The sequence below is a fragment of the Lontra canadensis genome, unplaced genomic scaffold (genome assembly GCF_010015895.1).
Source record: "Lontra canadensis isolate GAN:19392208 unplaced genomic scaffold, GSC_riverotter_1.0 scaffold2, whole genome shotgun sequence".
In the NCBI taxonomy this organism is placed as follows: domain Eukaryota; kingdom Metazoa; phylum Chordata; class Mammalia; order Carnivora; family Mustelidae; genus Lontra; species Lontra canadensis.
Genome location: NW_022630996.1, coordinates 66790001 through 66805344, shown reverse-complemented (window position 1 = coordinate 66805344; position 15344 = coordinate 66790001).

The window sequence follows — 15344 nt, the reverse complement described above, 5'->3', positions numbered from 1 at the left end:
GGGAGACATAAGATCATGCCCTTATGAGTGGGGCTCTTGAGAGTCCCATTTGGAGCTTGTATCCCATGGTGACACTCATTCACACCAAGGCTGGGGACCTGGAGTCAGTAGAAACAGGGTCAATCCGAAAGACAGACTGCATAGTGTCTCTGAGTAAAGAACACCAAGGTAAGTAACTCTGAAGTCTAGTGTATTTTGAGGTTTCCCAAAATCTATAAATTTCAAACAAGTGTCTGGTATTTGTTTCTGGCCACATAATTTCCAGAGACTTTTTAATCTACCAGAATTAAAATATTGCTGTCCTTTCATTTAACCTCTGTGTATGATTTAGGGGAGTCTGGTGTTATTCGTAATCTAATGCCATGTGTCTTTTGAAAGTTAATTGTTCTTCCGTATACTAACACAAAATCTCCATACACAAAGATAGGGACACTGGATTATCTAGGATTAAAATTCCACTTATTAATCCAAATTCTCTTGCTGACCACATACTACTAGCTCACAGGGTAATTGCCAATTTTCTGTTTGGTGGAGAAAGAGCCAAAGTGAAAGGAACTTAAATAACTTGGCCAAGTTATATAGCAAACTAAGTACAAAGACGGAAATAGATGTTGAACAATGAGTGATTTTTACAAAATCCTGTTTCCTTTGACACCCTTAAACATCTCTTAAGGCCATGAGTAACTTTACTTCTGCTATTTTTGTGTTTGACAAAAATAAAATAATACATAAAGGTTTTGGCTCTCAAATTTACCATCTCCGTTGCATTCAAAATTCTGTTGTTTTAGTCTCATACCATGTCGGATTACTATATTTAAATTATAAGCAAATAATGAAGGAATTATGCTGTCATGATTAATTAGTATATGTATTTGGACATATGAGTTTCCTTACAAAATTTAGGGGATATAATTGGTATATAGGCATATGAGTAGTCCTCAAAGCCAAATGCATTAACATGGAAGGAGGTTCTGAAGGTCTTTGGCTCAGTTCATTATGTAAGCAACACTTCTTAACTATTTTACATGTTATTTTGAACTATACAACCAGAAAAAAAGTGCTCTCAATAATAGCTTTTTTCTTGGAATACTTTAGATGCTATTCTTCCTAGTGTAGAGAACCCTTCTATGTAAAACATCTCAAATTTATGAGACTATATAATTTATAAATATTTATTGAATGTGTTTTTTCATATTGCTTCTCTAAGGACATGTCTAACATGTCCTTAGAGGAGCATTGATAGATAATTCTAGATAATTGATTATAAGAAGTTCTTTGGCTGTATCTATGCTCTATAGGAAAATCTAGTTTCAAGTTGGAACTTGGAGAGTTTTCTTTTATAACACCAGTAAGTGCCTTAATATCTAGAATTTTTCCAAAGAATCTGGTTTGTATTTTTGTATCTAAAAAAGTCCCATGTGCCAACCTAATTTGTTACTTACTTGTACAGACGTGGTCCTCTCCTAAAATTTCCCCTGCAAACACTTAAACTAGAAAATGTGTGAGAGAGTTCAGCAGAAAAACACAATTATGAATAGAAAAACACAATTATTAATAGAAATATACAACAAATGAACGGTGGTAAAGTCCAGATGGCAGCACCCATCAATCATACCCATCAACAATGCCATGTTCTTACTCCAGTAAAATGGATGGGGGTTTGTTCCAATCAGCCCAACATTCATCCCGTGTATGGATGCTGCTGCTGGAGGAATATAGTGCTTGCTGAGTATTAAGTACTCTAGGTATCTGGTAAGGTTGTCTGATCCTGTCACATCACCTTCCATGGCCTCTTTTCATTTGTTCCTAAATAATGGCCCTGGTTTTAACCCTTTTGGCCAGCCACCTCATTCCAATATGATGTTTTACTCTTTCATAACTATATTGTCTTTCTCGTTACATTTTCGTTAGATGGTTTCCTCCTCTTTTTCATATGCTTGGCTTTCAGTTTCCTCTTTCAGATGTTCAAAATCAATTGAAAGGTCATTTCTGCCAGGAAAGCAACCCCCAAGTCACCTTGTAAAGTCAGAACTGAGATTGGGTGAAATTCTCCAACAGATACAGCTGTGTGGAATCTTTTGAGAGATAATTCATTCACCAACTATGCATTGAGCATATAACTATGCTTTGAGTATATGAAATATGCTGTAACTGTGCTCATTTCCATGGGGAATATAAATTTTCTAAGGCCTCCACTTTTAAATATTTCCATAATGAAAGGTGATAAGTATTAGGAGAGAAAACAAAAAAACACATACTTATTTAGAAGACTGAAAAGGGGGAGTATTCCTGTAATATTTTCCTTGGCCTTTACTCCCAAATACCTAAATATGGCTAATGACAACCAGAATGACAAGGAGTGAGGCATTAAAAAAAAATGAAATTCCTTTCCATTAATACTGAATTTACTAGTCACAAAGAAATGGATGCTTAAAAAATTTTGTTGTTGTGTCAGCCATCAAAAAAGAAAAAAAAATCTTGCCATTTGCAATGACGTAGGTAGAACTAGAGGGTATTATGCCAAGTGAAATAAGTCAGTCAGAGAAAGATAAATACTCAATGATTTTACTCATATGTGGAATTTAGGAAACAAAACAGGTGAACATAGGCAGAGGGAAGGAAAAATAAAAGAAGAAAAAATCAGAAAAGGAGGCAAACATAAGAGGACCTTAACTTTAGGAAACAAACTGAGGGCTGCTGGAAGGGAGGTAGGTGGGTGATGGGGTAACTGGGTGATGGTCATTAAGGAGGACACTTGATGTAATGAGCACTTGGGTGTTGTATGCAACTGATGAATCACTGAATTCTACCCCTGAAACTAATAATACAGTATATGTTAATTAAGTTGAATTTAAATAAAAATTTTTTAAAAAATTGTTGTGTATTTCAGTATTTAAATTTAAAATACACTTCACCCCATACCAACAAATGAGATGAATGAAATAGGAGAAGAAATTAGTGAAAATAACAAAATCAGGTAAAGAAATATTGTGCCAAGGAAAACAGTATGAGCATAACCTTTTCTTAAGCTGTCAAAGATGCAAATGATCACTGAAGTCACAAGAGAATTGTTTCCTGTCTCTAAATTCTAAAAAAAACCCCAAGAAATACAAATACCTGGAAGATGGAAGTATTAGTAAATTTTTAAAAATCAAGCATTATTTGCACAAAAGGGCAGTTGAGGGGAGGGGGTCTTTAAGTACATTAGCAACGTTTTAAAAATGTTTTTATTTCTACTACTTTATTTCAAAACATTTGAGGAAGATAAGGAAAATAAATGCTCATTTATATTTGATTTTTTCTCGAAACTTGAAACACTAAAAACTTTTCAGTGGAAAAGTGATGCTTGCTTGTTAGTGCTTTAACTGAATTGTTACGGTTTATAATACAGTATGGACAGTGGCTTTCTTGCACATCTTTTCATGCCAGCCCCCTGAATCATCACAATAGCTTCATGATCTGGTGAGGGGTTGGTGATGTGGTTCTATTACAGCAGAACAACTTCTTTCATTTTGTTTGAACTCTGACTTTGCCAGTTTCTATTCTGAAGAACTATAGAGAACGGAAGGGAGATTTCGTAAATATGACATACTTTTGTTAAAGATTCTCCAGTGAATCCATGTTTAACCCTGAAATGTTAGCCAAATGTGGTTCTTTCAGGTGACAGGGGGTTGAAACCTAAGAAATCGTTCATGGTTGGCCATTTTTGACTTGGAAAAGGCAAGTTTATAGGGTTCAACTTACCAGTAGCCAGTAGGTACCAAGTGCCTACTCCTGTCAGACTCTTCTACGCATGTTATCTGTTATCTCTCATCTTCTTTATAACATCATTTGAAGGTAGATCCTTACTGTTCTCCATTTCATAGATGAGAAAACAGGCACAGAGAGGTTAAGCAACTTGCCCAGGGTTCTCAGGCATGAGGAGGTCAGGCATGAGCGTCATCCTCATATCTGTGAAGAAAAAGAACAAATTAATGACTGGAGAGCCTGTTGACTGGATTTTAGTACAGTCACTCTTGTTTTTACAGTCTTGCATCTGACAGACATCTCTGTACCTCAGTTGTCCCTTTTATCATGGAAATAATATTATCCCTGCCTCATATGTGTTGGCGAGTATTTTCCTGCCCTACTGTTTTTTTCTGTATGAGCTCTGTTATGTGCCTGTAGGCCATATTCTCACCCATTGGCCCCATCAACAGCAAAGGTAGTATTTGGATCACCCATCTCTCTTACTGTTCATTTTGCTTCATAACTTAGGCATGGAAAAGGTTTTTGTTTCCCTTCAAATCCCCTGACAAGTAGTGTTGCTAAGAAGGCTAAACAAGAAAAATGCATTTGGAAAGATTATAATATAGACTTTGGTAAATATGAAACATATCATATTTACTGTTATTGCTTAAAAATAATCCCTCTAGCAAATTCATACTTTAAAATTCCTCTAAGATTTGTAAGTCACAAACTGCCATTAAGACTAGTTAAAAGTAATAAAACTGTGTTTTAAAAACACTCTACAATTCAGATTTTTTGCTTTCACTAATTCGAAATGATATTTATTACACTAGGAAATAGTGAGATGTAACCATATCATATTTCATCTAATCCAAAATGCCAATGGTAGTAGCATACACATTTATTTTATATGCCATTAAGAGAGAAAAATGTTTCTAATTAATTCTGAGATGCTATAGATTAAAGACACATCACAATTTCAGGAGGTTAAATATGTAAAAATGTCTTAGAATTGATGAAATATGGTAATAAAATCGATGAGTCTGATTTTTTCCTTCACCCATGAGTTGGGATAGTTTGAGATTAAACCAGAAAGGCAGCAGGCAAGACCATCCATATTTCTGAGCTGTATTAATGATTTCCCAGACCTACTGGGCAGTACCAATAGGCTTTTGCTTCAAATCAGTCAGATCTGGAAAATTAGTATGGACTGTACATTCCACACAAATATTCCTTGATCAGGGACACGAATTATATCCTGAAACTAAGCCAATATAGTACTGAATTTCAATCCGAATTCAGATTCTGATGTTTTTCTAAGGAACCAGCAAGTCAGAACTGAACTTTTTTTTTTTTTTTTTTAATATTCAAAACATGTGCTCATGGGTAAGTGTGCACGATTGTTTACCGAATTGGCTTCAAACAGAACATGAAGTTTACAGAAAGAACTTAATTAATTTAAAGCTAAAATATTAAAATAAGCTCTGCAAAGCACCTCAAATGGCTTGGTATTTCCTTTGATTTGAGCCAGTGTTTATAAGAATAAGAGATTGAAGGGAACCAAAATGAAGAGATACAATTTATGCAAAACATCACACAGGAATATTTACTATTTTGGTAATGTGTCATATCTTTCTGCTTTCAATTTTCAAAACCATTAAAGAGAAGAAGATTGAATATAAATTCTAGTAAGCAGAGATATTTTTTTTCTTCAACTACTGTTTCCTTTTCTTTTAACAGTAGTCTCCTGCCACATGGACATGTTTATTCATGTGTCTCATTGATTCATGTGCTTACTGTACTTGTTTATATCTGGTGCACAGTTGGTATTGTGAAATATGGGCTCGTGGAGTGCGACTCTTGATTTGAAATAGCTGGCCCATAAAACTAGGCTATTAGATTAACAAGTCAGCGCATTAAAGCGAGGAATCAACACAAGGTTGATTTTCAGTCTGTTTATCACTTCCACACCAGATGAGAGAAAAGAATGACTTGACGTTTGCATAGTTCTTTAGTCTGTCTGGAAAGATTTGTGTACTTTACTAACATCGTGTTGGCAACAGTTCAATCTTATAGTCTTCTGCCAGATCCATTCCATTGTCCTTTAAATATTTTCTAGGCTATTTGTGATGAGGCTGACTTAGAATGGCAGTAAACAAATGTAGATTGGTAGCAATCCGTGGAGTACTTTAGTTTTCTCATAACTTCCATCCTTCAAGGTCAACGGCCAAGGTACAGGGTATTTTCTGCTCCTGCATGCAAAATGTATTCTGGACCTACGTTGGCTGAGGGTTGTAGTTTTCTGGAGCCACACAGGTGACACAGTATTTCAGGATATTTAGGACAAAGCAGTATTGAGGAGTCATTGTCAGAGTGTGGCCTATGTTTAAAAGGACACCATTTAGTGGACTCTTTTACATTGGGGCTATGAAAAACAATGTCACTGATTGAGGCTGATGAGGAGAGAGCTCAGACCTGGTCCGTATTATCCTATCTCTTGGGCAGTACCATGGACCAACCACGGATTTGGAATGTAACTCATTCCATTATGTCTTTTGATTATTCAGAGCCTTCATTTTCTGTATAACTTGCCTACTGACAGCCTGGTAGCAAGCGTCCTGATTTTGATTTTGGTTTTTGTTTTACCTCCTTTGCTGCACTATGAGCTGCCAGTGAGCCACCTAGAACGGGGTTGAGACTCAGAATTATAAATGGTAGTTGTTGGCTTAAACCTAGGCACTCGTGGGTTCTATTTGTGAGAAGCAGCACTTAACACTGCTGTTTCTAAAGCACATTTCTCACCAGTTCTCTGTGCTGAGGATCGCAGGGCATGCTGAGGGCATGTTAAAGTGGCTTGCAACCTTGGTGGGCACCTGCTAAAGCTCAGGTTATACCACAGTCCATCCACTTCCTCTTCCTGATTCAGAGACCTTGGTTTTGATTCTCTCACTCTTCACTTACGTTTGCACAGCCAGCCCGTACTGAGCTAAGGCTTCTGAAGTTTGCTGCTAACCTACTGCTTTGACTGAATGAACACTTCAGCATGGAAGAAAAACTTCCTTGAAACAAATATTTTGCTATAAATCTCTTATTAGAGAAACAAATATCTGGACCAAATGTGAACATTTTTTGTATAATTGTCCACCTCTTAAAAAAAAACAAAACAAAAAAAACAACAGAGAAAAATGACTTAAGTCATAGGCTCACTCAAATCCAAACAAATGATTAAAGTATTTTAACCATGCTATAAGTTTAGCACACTTTGAGTTATGACCTATCAGACACATAAACTGCTCCCCAGACGGATTGTTTCAGAATTCATAAGAAAGAATACATGCTTTGGAATCATTCAAATGTGGATTTAAGCCCCAGCTCTGCCCCTTGTTTGCTGTGTGAAATTGGGTAAATTCCAACCCATATCTGAACTTCAGGTTTCTCTTTTATAAGACTGGCATCCATCTTATCACCTTGGAGGGCTGTGGTGAGGGAAAAGTAACATCCTGTTGAACACTCAGAGTTGTTCCTGGGACATAATGGGTATACTGGGAATTCTCTCCTGCCCTGACACCCTATGGATGTGTACAAGGTCCTGAGAATTTCCTTGCTGAAGGTGTGTTCACATGAGGGAGGGGTTTCTTTCTTATTTATTTATTTATTATTTGACATAGAGGTCACAAGTAGGCAGAGAGGCAGTCAGAGAGAGAGAGAGGAAACAGGCTCCCCGCTGAGCAGAGAGCCCGATGCGGGGCTTGATCCCAGGACCCTGGGATCATGACCTGAGCTGAAGGCAGAGGCCTTAACCCACTGAGCCACCCAGGTGCCCTGAGGCAGGTGTTTCTTACTGTGTTGTACTGTTTCCCCATTCCCTATCATTTTCTTCCACTCTTCTCTTTTTTCAACAGCCTTAGTTAGCTTCATGGCTCAGATGAGCATATCTGTGTGGAAGATCCTTGATTATCTGTCTTCAGCCCTGATCTTTCTCTGGAGCTCTGGGACCCCATTCCAATTTGCCTGTGGCTGTCTTACTTCTGAGAGCCTGTCACTATTTCTAAATAGGAGTGCCAAACTGAAGTCATAACTTTTCCTTCCTGATCTGTGCCACTTTCTCCTTGGTTTTCATGTCAATTTAACCAACTATCCTGGGAAGCGTGGGATTCTGTCTGAATCTTCTGTCTACCCCTGGCCTCGATAGTCCATCAGTCATAAAGTCACAGGGAACTCACTACTGGAAATTTCTCACTTCTGTCCTTCCCTCTCAATTCCCTCTGCCCTCTCTCCATGCCTCACATTGTCACCTTTTTTCATAACTGTGCCAGTGGGTTTGGTCACTTATTTCCCTGACCCTCATCTTTCCCCTTTTCAATACATTCTTCACTCAGCTGTGAGAGGGATCTGAGTCCCAAGATTGTCATTTCCTTCTAAGAAAACTTCAGTGATTACCTCTTTTGGACCACAGTCTAAATCATCAGTGCAGTGTTAACATTTTGGTTCCAATTTAGCCCAGACCTACGTTTTGTTTAAATAAAAGTTTTCTAAAATTTAATATAAAACATTTTAAACATATAGACAGGTACAAAGATTATATAACAGAAACCAACATGCCACCTATTTAGAACTAGCATTTGTTAATGTTTCCCATATTTGCTTCATATCTTTATTTTATGTACATATTTTTAAGTAAAACCTAATGTCCTACTCCCTCATCTCCTTTCTGCTGTCCTTGGTATCTGTCAACCTTTTTTTCCCTTCTATTTCTCATATTTTATGTTCCTGATGATTATAATATAAAAGAGGGATGATACCCAGGGATGAGAGAAGATCTCTTTTTTTTTAAGAAGATCTCTTTCTAAGGTGGGTTTCTTTTTTTTTTTTAAGATTTTAATTTATTTGTTTGACAGAGAGAGAGAGATCACAAGTAGGCAGAGAGGCAGGCAGAGAGAGATGGGGAAGCAGGCTCCCTGCTGAGCAGAGAGCCTGATGCGGGGCTCGATTCCAGGACCCCGAGATCATGACCTGAGCCGAAGGCAGAGGCTTAATCCACTGAGCCACCCAGGCGCCCCACTAAGGTGGGTTTCTAAGGCAACAATCTGTGGAGCTGTGACTTCTCTCAGGAAAATAAAAGTCCTCCATATTATGTCACTGATCATAGTGATTACATCACCAATGTGTGAGGAGTTGGCAATATAACAAAATGATTTCTTTCTTTTTTTAAGTATTTATTTATTTGTTTGTTTTTTAAGAGATGGAGAGAGAAGGAGGGATGGGGCAGTGGGAGAGAGGGGGAGAGAGAGAGAGAGTGAAAACGAGAGAGAAAGAGAGAGAGAGAGTGAATCTTACGTAGGCTCCACACCCAGCATGGAGTCCGACGCAGTACTCAGTCTCACAACCCTGAGATCATGACCTGAGCCTAAATCAAGAGGCAGATGTTTTAACTGAATGAACCACCCAGGCACGCCACAAAGTGATTTCTGATCTTAGCTATGATACTTACAAGCAAGGTACTCAACTCTACAAAACTGATTTTTCTCATACATAGAGTATCATAGTACCTACCTCAAATATTTTTGTATTACTTGAGACAATGTATGTGAAGTGCCCAGATCAGAGCCTGGTATTGATACATCAGTTGAGGAATCAGAATGGATCGTAATGGACTAAACAATACAGTGTGCTTTCTTGGTGGGACACTGTATCTTGAATGTACAAATGCAGTAAATGTGGCCCCAGGGATTTTTAGGGGAGTATCATGAAATGTGGCTTGTTTGGATTTGGTTTGAACTTGAACTTGGTTTGAACTTGGGCGAACAACAAAGTTACCACCTCCCCGTCCCTTTTGTCTCCTCCCATCTCCACCAGCATCCCTGTTACCATTAGGAGTTAAAGTACATAACCCCATGTTAGAGTATTCATTGATAGTAATTGCCCCCCAGGGAAACTATGATGTTGCTGCTTCATTAAAGGCTTTACCACCTGCTACAAAAGCCATCTTAAGTCCCCCATTTCACTCAGTGTATTTTTTGTACTTGGGCTAAGAAATAGTTAAATAGGTTTCTTATTTATATCTTTGACTTCAAATGTTTGAGTGACTTCCTGAAATAAGTCAATGTTACATCTGCCACAGAGGGAGAAAAAGAAGCCCTACACATATGAAGGATTATAATCCTTGGCCAGGACATGAGTCCCCCAGTGCTCCAGAAAAGACCATAAATCCATGCAATATCCCTGACTTGCGCATTTTACATTCGGGTCTTAGAGTTATGGAAAGATATGTAAAATTAGGGGCAGGCAGAAAGTGGGTTGACTATACATCTGGGAAAGTTCTTGTGCATTGCTTATTCCTGGCTGTTCATCTTCTGCTCACGAAGTCTGCCACGGTCAGACTCCTACCTGATGCCAGGGAACTGAATAACTTGTGTACGGTCTCTTAAGAAACCTCTCATCTTTTGACTCTTGGTTAAAACCCTTCATAGAGGACATGATACTCGATTTGTATCGGAATTAGGAACGGTCCCTTTCTTGTTCTGATATTGACATGTTTTTTTATGAAGGGTGATAGAACTTTGCCAAACATCAAAAAATGTTCAGCATTTAAAAAAGGACTGATGTAAGTTTTTCTCACGACTTAGGAAATTATGAAAAATGTGTTAACAAGGCCAACTCCCAAATCACATCATACTAACTCTGAAAAGTCAGATGGCAGAGAGCTTAGGAAAGGGCAGAAATCGTGGCTGGATTCTCCATATTTGACTAGCACTGAGACTAATTTAGGTTGAAGAAATACGTTTTCATAATTCAAATATATTAATGAATGAATAAATTCAATTAAGTCACTTTCATTGCGGACGTAGGCTCATAAAACTTGGGTTGGAAAGCATGGATTGAATTAACCATTGCATGTTCTGAAGGGCAGAAAGGTGTTAGCATAGGCTGAAGGCAGTGAGAGGCTGAGACAGTAATTAATTCAGGATTTCAAAGTGAGAATAATGAATCAGCTATTGAAATTTTAATGATTTATTATTTGATACTTTTGGTAGTAACCTCTGTATCTCTAGATAAAATAGCATGTCTAGATAGCTATTTTATTGTCTTTAAAACTGTAGGCTCTATCTTTTGACTTTCCACTAAGGATTTAGCGCTGTTTTACCAAATTCTCCTATATTCTGCCACTACTCACATACTCACTTCCCATTTCTCCTATGACCCAATATATTTCTGTCATCATTTTGGTTTTATTAATATTCATGTGTATCTTCCTGGAATATGCAAATTATTTAGAGTGGAGCCATGTAGCAAACTATGATTACTTTTTATTTTTTGCTTATTTGTAGTTAATTATATTGTTTTTGCTTAGTTTTAAAAACATATATATCACAATACAACCTCACCTCCTCTATTAGTGTTTCTGATTCTATCATTTGTGCTTAGTTTTTGAAGACCGTATTTATCAATAATTCAATCTCAAATTCTTTGCCAAATATGTAATCCTCTTTTCAAGGTATTCATTCTCTTTAGGTACATCAACACCTGTTGAGGTTTTTCTCAGAGTATTTTGAACTGCTTCTACCCAGACGAGTTGACATCCGTAGACAGTTGAATGTCTGATTTTGGCTAGATATGGAATTCTGTTTATTTATTTATTTATTAGTTAGTTAGTAAGTTTCAGAGGTAAGTAAAGTTTAGTGATTCATGACTTACATATAATACCCAGTGCTTATTACATCAAGAGCTTTCCTTAATGTCCACTCCCCAGTTACCCCATCCCCCTCCCTACCTCCTTTCCAGCAGCCCTCAGTTTGTTCTCTATATTTAAGAATCTCTTACGGTTTGCCTCCTTCTCAATTTTTGTCTTATTTTATTTTTCCTTCCCTTTCCTTGTGTTCATCTGTTTTGTTTCTTAAATTCCACATATAAGTGAAATCATATGGTGTTTGTCTTTCTCTGACTGACTGACTTCGCTTTGCATAATACCCTGTAGTTCCATCCACATCCTTGCAAATGGTAAGATCTCATTCTTTTTATGGCTGAGTAATGTGATTTGTACATTATTTTCCTGTATGTTGTTCAAAGCATTGGTTTTTTATATTCAGGTATCTAGGATTGCTGTTGAGGAGTCTTATGACGTAATATTTGAGATCTTTATAACTGCTTTCCCCCACTCTTTGTAAGCTTGTAGTGTTTTCCCTTTATCCCTGGTGTTCTAAATGTTCTTTGGTTTCTTTCTTATCCACTGATATGGTTTCTCAATGCATTCCTTTTACTATGAAAACCCACATCTTTCAGTTATAGAGAATTTTCCTACATTATTTCTCTGATGATTTCTGCTTTTGCATTTTGTTTTCTGTAACTATTACTATGGAGATATTAGACATCCTGCATTGGTCCTCTCTTTGTTTTCTTTTGAATTTTCCCTCTCTCTCTCTTTTTTTAAAAGAGGAGAGAGAGAGAGTTGGGGTGGGGAGGGGCAGAGGGAGAGGGAGACAATCTTAAGCAGGCTCCACGCTGACACAGGGCTCGATCTCATAACCCAGACATCATGACCTGAGCCAAAATCTAGAGTCAAATGCTTAACTAACTGAGCCACCCAGGGGTCCCTCATCTCCTATTTTTTTAAAAAAGGATTTAATTGATTAATTAATTTGACAGAGAGTGAGAGACTGAGAGATAGGGAACACAAGCAGGGGGAGCGGGAGAGGGAGAAGCAGGCTTCCCTCTGAGCGGGGAGTGCGATGCAGGTCTCGATCCCAGGAGCCTGGGATCATGACCCAAGCTGAAGGCAAACACTCAACCCACTGAGCACCCCCCTCCTCTCCTATTTTTAATTAGTTTGTGTTTTGCTATACTTTCAGGGGGAATTCATCAATTTCATCCTCCAACATTCTCCAAATGAGTTTTTATTTCTGCCATTGTATTTTAAACGTCCAAGTGTTCATATCTTTGTTTCCTAAATGTTTCTTTTTATAGCATTCTGTTCTTGCACAGGGATGTAAGATCTTTTCTTACCTACTGGAAAATATTACTGGTAGGCTTTTTTTTTTTTTTAAGATTTAATTTATTTATTTGACAGAGAGAGATCACAAGCAGGCAGAGAGAGAGGAGGAAGCAGGCTCCCTGCTGAGCAGAGAGCCCGATGCGGGGCTCGATCCCAGGACCCTGAGATCATGACGTGAGCCGAAGGCAGCGGCTTAACCCACTGAGCCACCCAGGTGCCCCACTGGTAGGCTTTTTTAAAGTTTACTTCTTTTTTAAAAAATTTTATTTCTTTTCAGTGTTCCAGAATTCATTGTTTATGCACCACATCCAGTGTTCCATGCAATACGTGCCCATAATACCCACCAGCAGGCTCCCCCAAACCCCCACCCCCATCTCCTCCAAAACCCTCAGTTTTTTTCTCAGAGCCCACAGTCTCTCATGGTTTGTCTCCCCCTCCGATTTCCCCCAACTCATTTCTCCTCTCCATCTCCCAGTGTCTTCCATGTTATTCCTTATGCTCCACAAGTAAGTGAAACAATGTGATAATTGACTCTCTCTGCTTGACTTATTTCATTCAGCATAATCTCTTCCAGTCCCGCCCATGTTGATACAAAAGTTGGGTATTCATCCTTTCTGATGGAGGCATAATACTCCGTTGTATATATGGACCATATTTTCTTTATCCATTCGTCCGTTGAAGGGCATCTTCGTTCTTTCCACAGTTTGGCGACTGTGGCCATTGCTGCTATGAACATTGGGGTACAGATGGCCCTTTTTTTCACTACATCTGTATCTTTGGGATAAATACACAGTAGTGCAATTGCAGGGTCATAGGGAAGCTCTATTTTTAATTTCTTAAGGAATCTCCACACTGTTTTCCAAAGTGGCTGCACCAACTTGCATTTCCACCAACAGTGTAAGAGGGTTCCCCTTTCTCCACATTCTCTCCCACACTTGTTTACTGTCTTACTGATTTTGTCCATTCTAACTGGTGTAGGGTGCTATCTCAATGTGGTTTTAATTTGAATTCCCCTGATGGCTAATGATGATGAACATTTTTTCATGTGTCTGTTAGCTGTTTGTATGTCTTCTTTGGAGAAGTGTCTTTTCATGACTTCTGCCGATTTTTTGACGTGATTAGCTGTTTTGTGTGAATTGAGTTTGAGGAGTTCTTTATAGATCTGATATCAGCCCTTCTTCTGTATTGTCATTTGTGAATATCTTCTCCCATTCTGTGGGTTGCCTCTTTGTTTTGTTGACTCCTTCCTTTGCTGTGTAGAAGCTCTTGATCTTGATGAAGTCCCAAAAGTTCATTTTTGCTTTTGTTTCCTTTGCCTTTGGAGACATATCTTGAAAGAAGTTGCTGTGGCCTATGTTGAAGAGGTTACTGCCTATGTTCTCCTGTAGGATTTTGATAGATTCCTGCCTCACATTGAGGTCTTTTATCCATTTTGAGTTTATCTTTGTGTATGGTATAAGAGAATGGTCGAGTTTCATTCTTCTAATGTAGCTTTCCAATTTTCCCAGCACCATTTATTAAAGAGACTGTTTTCCACTGTAAATTTTTTCCTGCTTTGTCAAAGATTATTTGACCATAGAGTAAAGGGTCTGTATCTGGGTTCTCTACTCTGTTCCACTGGTCTTTGTATCTGTTTTTGTGCCAGTACCACACTGTCTTGGTGATCATAGCTTTGTAGTAAAGCTTGAAATCAGGCAACATAATACCCTCAGTTTTGTTTTCCTTTTTCAACATTTCCTTAGCAATTCAGGGTCTCTTCTGGTTCCATACAAATTTTAGGATTGTTTGTTCCAGCTCTTTGAAAAATGCCAGTGGAATTTTGATTGGGATGGCATTGGAAATAGAGATGGCTCTAGGCAGTATAGACATTTTAATAATGTTTATTCTTCAGATCGATGACCATGGAATGCTTTTCCATTTTTTTCTGTCTTCTTTAATTTCTTTCATGAGTGTTCTGTAGTTCTTCAAGTACAGATCCTTTACCTCTTTGGTTAGCTTTATTCCCAGGTATCTTATGGTTCTTGGTGCTATAGTAAATGGAATAGATTCTCTAATTTCCCTTTCTATATTTTCACTGTTAGTGTACAATAGAAAGGACCCAAATTAATAAAATTATGAATGAAAAGGGAGAGATCACAGCTAACAGCAAGGAAATAGAAACAATCATCAGAAATTATTATCAACAGTTATATGCCAATAAGTTAAGCAACCTAGACAAAATGGATGCATTCCTGGAAACCTATAAACTTCCAAAACCGAATCAGGAAGAAATTGACAACCTGAATAGACCAATATCTAGTAATGACATTGAAGCAGTAATCAAAAACCTCCCAAAAAACAGAGCCCAGGACTTGACGGATTCCCTGGGGAATTCTACAAAACTTTAAAAGAAGAATTAATACCTATTCTCCTGAAGCTCCTTCAAAAAATTGAAGCAGAAGGAAAACTTCCAGACTCTTTTTTATGAAGCTACCATTACCCTGATCCCCAAACCAGACAAAGACCCCACCAAAAAGGAGAATTTCAGACCAATATCCCTGAGGAATATGGATGCCAAGATTCTCTACAAGATCCTAGCTTATAGGATCCAACAGTACATTAAAAAGATTATCCACCATGACCAGGT